This window comes from Vigna unguiculata, unplaced genomic scaffold, assembly GCF_004118075.2.
Source record: "Vigna unguiculata cultivar IT97K-499-35 unplaced genomic scaffold, ASM411807v1 contig_198, whole genome shotgun sequence".
Classification (NCBI taxonomy): domain Eukaryota; kingdom Viridiplantae; phylum Streptophyta; class Magnoliopsida; order Fabales; family Fabaceae; genus Vigna; species Vigna unguiculata.
The window spans coordinates 19778-26747 of NW_021010900.1; the positions used below are offsets into that span (position 1 = coordinate 19778).

Consider the following 6970-nt stretch of genomic DNA (forward strand, 5'->3'; position numbering starts at 1 on the left):
ACTGTCTTAAGATTCGGGACTAATCTTGTCGAAGAAGGAGGGTATGATGTGAATTGCATATGGGTCAAATGGAGGATGACTAATTCACCGTGTTGATGCAGTTTCTTTTATTTAAATAAGGGCCCAATGCTTTGTAAAATTGGCTGACCAAAATGTGTTTGTGCTTAACCAATTAATGGGCTTTAGTTTTGCTTTATCTTCAAGATGAAATAAGAACCAACCTTTGGAAGATCAAGAGGACCTTTGCTCAAAGTTTGTGGATGACTTTTGGTAGCCTTAAATTCAGTTACAATAAAGCATTAAGTAGCGGATCGTTATTAGCTTGAGTGGATCATTTATTAATAGCTTTAAGCGGGTTGTAATTGAAATTTATGTGTCTTTTGTAATTCTGATGGTTAAAGCTCCTATATAAGTTGAACCATTTTCATCAGTAAAGGCAAGCTGAGTTTTATTGAGAAAATAAACGAGTTTTATCTCATCTATCTTATTGAGAGTGATTCTCCTAAGTTCTTGAATGATTCAAGAATCTATGAGTTTAATCAAAGGTCCTTTTTCCCTTTGTGTGTTTCAACTCTTAGGCTTATCTTCCATTTTTCGAAGTGTGATGTCTATCAATTTTCGTTCCATCTTTTTTTATGTTTCCATTTTTGGAGGTGTGACAATGAGCAAAGACAAGGATCCACTTGAAGAACTTGGAGGACCTATGACAAGGTCTAGAGCAAAGAAAGCAAAAGAAGCTCTACAACAAGTGTTGTCAATATTATTTGAGTACAAGCCCAAGTTTGAAGGAGAAAAGACAAAAGTTGTAAATTGCATCGCGGCCCAAATGGAAGAGGACTAACGCGCCAGATTAATGCAGTTTCTTTTATTTAAATAAAGGCTCATTTGACATCTTAAGAACCAGCCTTGGAAGACGAAGAAGACCTTGCTGAATAATTTTGGATGACTTTTTGGCTGCCCCAATTTCAGTTATAATTAGCCATTAGGTAGTGGACAATTATTAGCTTGATTGGTTTATTATTAGCACTAGTGGGATATAATGACAATTAATGGTCTTTTTGTAACCCTAATGGTTAAAGTCTTTATATAAGCTGAACCATTTCTTATCAATGAAATCAAGTTAAGTTTTGTTCAGAAATTCAATTTTCTATCTAATAGTGAGAGTGATTCTCCTAGTTCTTGAGTGATTCAAGAACCCTTGGCTGTATCAAAGGATTTTGCCATCCTTTGTGTGTTGCCTCCTTTGGGAAAGAGCGATTCTTTCCTTCCACTTTTAGATTCACCCCTTATTACTTTCTTCTTCACCCAATTTTCAAAAGAATATCTAATTCTGCCCACAAAACATCTCGTGGTCATAACTGGTTCTAACCCTAAAAGAAAAAAAAAATCCTCAATCAGCCCTTGTGCAATGATATTCATATCATTTGGTATCAGAGCTTCGATTTAAGGGTTTGAACGTCAAATTGGTAACATCCTTCCTTCTTTCTTATTTTACCAATTCATTACCTTATTACTTGTATTATTTATGTGTGTGCTGAATCATTGCAAAAGTTAGGCCCTTCTAAAAATTAAAAAAAGAAAATAGTTACAGCAATTCGTAATTGTACTGAAACTGTGAAAAAAAAAATTGGGCCGAATGATTCATGCCTCGTAGCAATTTTTATAAGGTAATATATTGGTGTTATTGAAGGATTGTTGCTGATTTCCTTCTTTTTACCTACTTTTCTTGGCCTTTTTTTTTCTTCTTTTTCTTTGTTAACCTTTCTTTGTCTACTTACAAGCGTTTCGCTGCACATTTTGGAGAATTGTTCTTTGTTATGGCCATAATCTCTTGAATTGCCTAAGAAACCAAGGAGAATTTGAGTGGTAAAAGGCAAGAGTGTTTTATTTTTAGTAAAATCCAATCTGTGAGTGCAAACACTTGAGTGGGTGAGAAAATTTTCAAACACCATATATATATTTTGTTCTTGTTACCTTGATCTGTTTGTTAATCATGGCATAAAGGAATGATATTCAGATGCAAATTGCTGCATTATCTCAAGATTTGGAGAGGTTGATGAAACAACAACAAGATGAGTTTCATGATAGGTTGGACCAACTAGAGAATAGAACCCCACCAAGAGGAGGAGGAGGAGGGCCACAAAGGAATGAAGGGAGAATAGAAGGAGTAAGGTTGAATGTGCCACCTTTCAAGGGGAGGAGTGATCCTGAAGTTTACTTGGAGTGGGAGCTCAAAATTGAGCATGTATTTTCTTGCAATAATTATAGTGAGGAGAAAAAGGTAAGGCTTGCAGCAACTGAATTTTCTGATTATGCTTTAATTTGGTGGAACAAGTTGCAAAGACAAAGGATTAGAGATGAGGAGCCTTTGGTGGACACTTGGGGTGAGATGAAAAGGGTCATGAGGAAGCGGTATATACCGTCTAGCTTCCATAGGGACTTAAAATTAAAACTACAAAGACTTTCTCAAGGAAGCAAGGGAATGGATGAGTATTATAAGGAGATGGAGATTCTTATCATCCAAGACAAAATTGAAGAAGATCCTGAGGTAACTATGGCACGTTTCCTTAATGGATTAAATCATGATATTATGGATGTTGTTGAGTTGCAGGAGTTTGTGGAGATGGAGGTTCTATTGCATAAAGCCATACAGGTAGAACAACAAATTAAAAGAAAGAGTACAACAAGAAAGAGTTCTACCAATTTCAATTCTTCAAACTGGAAAGATAGAGTAAAGAAAGAAGGTGTTGCCTCCTATAGCAATTCAGTGCTTTCTAATGAAGGAGAAATTGTTCAAAAGAGACCTGAACATCCACCAAAGAGGACTAGAGAAGTGAAATGTTTTAAATGTTTGGGCATGGGACATTATGCCTATGAGTGTCCTACAAAGAAGACTATTCTTCTTAAGGATAATGGGGAGTACACAAGCGATTCTGATGATGATGATGGAGAGGTAGAAGAGAGTGATGGCGAATTGAAACCTAATGTAGGAGAGTTATACATGATTAGAAGGATGTTGGGAAGTCAAGTCAAGGCCGAGGATGCATCTCAAAGGGAGAATATTTTTCATACAAGATGTTCAGTTAATGGTAATGTATGTTTGGTAATCATTGATGGAGGAAGTTGTACCAATGTGGTGAGTTCAAGATTAGTGTCAAAAATGAACATGGACACTAAACCACATCCTAGGCCATACAAACTTCAATGGCTTAGTGAAGGAGAAGAAGTCCAAGTGAAACAGCAAGCTGAAGTCTCTTTCTCCATTGGGAAATATGAAGATAAGATCTTATGTGATGTGGTTCCCATGGAGGCTAGCCATATTCTTTTGGGAAGACCGTGGCAGTATGACATTAAAGCCATTCATGATGGTTTCACTAACAAAATCTCTTTCATGTATCAAGATTAAAAAGTGGTCCTCAAACCCTTGTCTCCTAAAGAGGTGTGTGAGGATCAAATAAAAATGAGAGAAAAGTTAGCAAATGAGAGAAAGAGTGAAACACTTGAAAGGAAAAAGAAAAAGAGTGAAACACTTGACAGGAAAATGAGAGAAAATGAAACATTTGAGGGTAAGCAAGTTTATTTAGCAAGAGAAAGAGAGGTAAGGAGGGTGCTTTGCGCAAGACAGTCCCTCTACTTATTGTTTTGTCAAAATCAAATTTCAAATTCTGACCAATTTGGCAAATTTGAATTGCCCTCTAGTATTGAGTCCCTTTTGCAGGATTATAAAGATGTGTTTCCAGCAAGTGTCCCTGATGGTTTGCCACCTTTGAGAGGAATTGAGCATCACATTGATCTCATTTCGGGAGCTTCTTTGCCCAATAGGCCAGCTTATAGGAGCAACCCACAAGAGACCAAAGAGATTGAAAAACAAGTTACTGAACTCATGAGTAAAGGTTGGGTGAGGGATAGCATGAGTCCATGTGCTGTACCTGTGATTTTGGTGCCTAAAAAGGATGGCTCATGGAGGATGTGTTCTGATTGTAGAGCAATAAACAACATCACCATCAAGTATAGGCATCCAATTCCAAGGTTAGATGATCTTCTTGATGAACTTTATGGTGCATGTGTGTTTTCTAAAATTGATCTTAAAAGTGGCTATAATCAGATTAGGATTAGAGAAGGTGATGAATGGAAAACTGCTTTTAAAACTAAATATGGATTGTATGAGTGGTTGGTTATGCCCTTTGGTTTGACAAATGCACCTAGTACTTTTATGCGGTTAATGAACCATGTTTTAAGAGAGTTTATTGGTAAATTTGTTGTGGTGTACTTTGATGATATTCTGATCTATAGCACCAGTCTTGAGTTGCATGTTGAGCATTTGCAATCTGTTTTGGTTGTTCTTAGAAAAGAAAAATTGTATGCCAATTTGGAAAAATGCATCTTTTATTCTGATCATGTGGAGTTTTTGGGTTTTGTTGTGAGTGCTAAAGGTGTACAAGTTGATGCAGAAAAGGTCAAGGCCATCCAAGAATGGCCTACACCTAAGACTGTCAGTGAGGTGAGGGGTTTTCATGGTTTAGCAAGTTTTTACAGGAGATTTGTTAAGGATTTTAGTACCCTGGCTGCACCTCTAAATGAAATTATTAAAAAGAATGTGGGTTTTAAATGGGGAGAGAAACAAGAGGAGGCCTTTGCTTCCCTCAAGCATAAGCTAACTAATGCACCTATTCTTACCATGCCTAATTTTGCAAAATCTTTTGAAATTGAGTGTGATGCATCAAATGTGGGTATTGGGGCTGTTTTGCTGCAAGATGGACATCCCATTGCTTATTTTAGTGAAAAGTTAAGTGGGGCTGCCCTTAACTATTCTACTTATGATAAGGAATTGTATGCTTTGGTTAGAGCTTTAAAGACTTGGCAACACTATTTGTTACCCAAAGGATTTGTCATTCACAGTGATCATGAGTCCTTGAAATACTTGAAAGGACAAGGTAAGCTTAATAAGAGGCATGCTAAATGGGTAGAGTTTTTGGAGCAATTTCCGTATGTAATCAAGTATAAAAAGGGGAAAGGAAATATAGTGGCTGATGCACTTTCTAAGAGGCATGCATTGCTTTCTATGCTTGAAACTAAATTGTTTGGTCTTGAATCTTTGAAAGACATGTACAAGGATGATGCAAATTTTGCTGAAATATATGCTGCATGTGAAAAGTTTTCTGAAAATGGTTACTATAGGCATAATGGATTCTTGTTTAAATCAAATAAATTGTGTGTGCCTAAGTGTTCCATTAGAGAGTTGCTTGTGACTGAATCACATGAAGGAGGTTTGATGGGTCATTTTGGGGTTCAAAAGACTTTGGAAATTTTGCAAGAGCACTTCTTTTGGCCTCATATGAAAGGCGATGTACATAAGTTTTGTGATCACTGCATTGTGTGTAAAAAGGCTAAATCTAAGGTGAAGCCTCATGGATTATATACTCCTTTACCTGTTCCTGAATATCCTTGGACTGATATTTCAATGGACTTTGTTATGGGGCTGCCTAAAACAAAGAATGGAAAGGATTTTGTCTTTGTTGTTGTTGACAGATTTCCTAAAATGGCACACTTCATACCTTGCAAGAAGGTGGATGATGCTTGTCATGTGGCTGACTTGTTTTTCAAGGAAATAGTAAGACTTCATGGACTACCAAGGAGCATTGTGAGTGATAGGGATACAAAATTCCTTAGTCACTTTTGGAGGACCTTGTGGGGTAAGATTGGTACTAAATTGTTATTTTCTACTACTTGTCACCCACAAACTGATGGTCAAACTGAGGTAGTCAATAGAACTTTAGGCACATTACTTAGGATTGTTATAAAGAAAAATCTTAAGTCTTGGGAAGCATGTTTGCCTCATGTTGAGTTTGCTTATAATAGGGCTGTCCATAGCACAAATAATTATTCACCTTTTGAGATTGTATATGGATTTCACCCTTTAACTCCTCTTGATTTGCTACCTATGCCTAACATTTCCATGTTTAACATAAAGAAGCACAGGCTAAAGCTGACTATGTGAAGAAGTTACATGAGCAAGTAAGGGGTCAAATTGAAAAGAAAAACGAGAGCTATGCAAGGCAAGCTAACAAAGGTAGAAAGAAGGTTGTCTTCCAACCTGGAGATTGGGTTTGGGTGCACATGAGAAAGGAAAGGTTTCCAAAACAAAGAAAATCAAAGCTTTAACCAAGGGGAAATGGTCCATTCCAAGTGCTTGAAAGAATAAATGACAATGCTTACAAAATTGATCTACCTAGTGAGTATAGTGTTAGTTCCACATTCAATGTGTCTGACTTATCCCTTTTTGATGTAGAGGGAGAATCTGATTTGAGGACAAATCCTTCTCAAGAGGGAGAGAATGATGGAGGTGTGACAATGAGCAAAGACAAGGATCCACTTGAAGAACTTGGAGGACCTATGACAAGGTCTAGAGCAAAGAAAGCAAAAGAAGCTCTACAACAAGTGTTGTCAATATTATTTGAGTACAAGCCCAAGTTTGAAGGAGAAAAGACAAAAGTTGTAAATTGCATCGCGGCCCAAATGGAAGAGGACTAACGCGCCAGATTAATGCAGTTTCTTTTATTTAAATAAAGGCTCATTTGACATCTTAAGAACTAGCCTTGGAAGACTAAGAAGACCTTGCTGAATAATTTTGGATGACTTTTTGGCTACCCAATTTCAGTTATAACTAGCCATTAGGTAGTGGACAATTATTAGCTTGATTGGTTTATTATTAGCACTAGTGGGATATAATGACAATTAATGGTCTTTTTGTAACCCTAATGGTTAAAGCCTCTATATAAGCTGAACCATTTCTTATCAATGAAATCAAGCTAAGTTTGTTCAGAAATTCAATTTTCTATCTAATAGTGAGAGTGATTCTCCTAGTTCTTGAGTGATTCAAGAATCCTTGGTTGTATCAAAGGATTTTGCCATCCTTTGTGTGTTGCCTCCTTTGGGAAAGAGCGATTCTTTCCTTCCACTTTTAGATTCA

General features: G+C 36.8%; 1 pseudogene; it reads left to right on the forward strand.

Moving 5' to 3' along the window:
• Nucleotides 1-2017: 2017 nt before the first annotated feature.
• Nucleotides 2018-6343, forward strand: LOC114171298 (annotated as a pseudogene).
• The last annotated feature ends 627 nt before the right edge of the window (nt 6344-6970 follow it).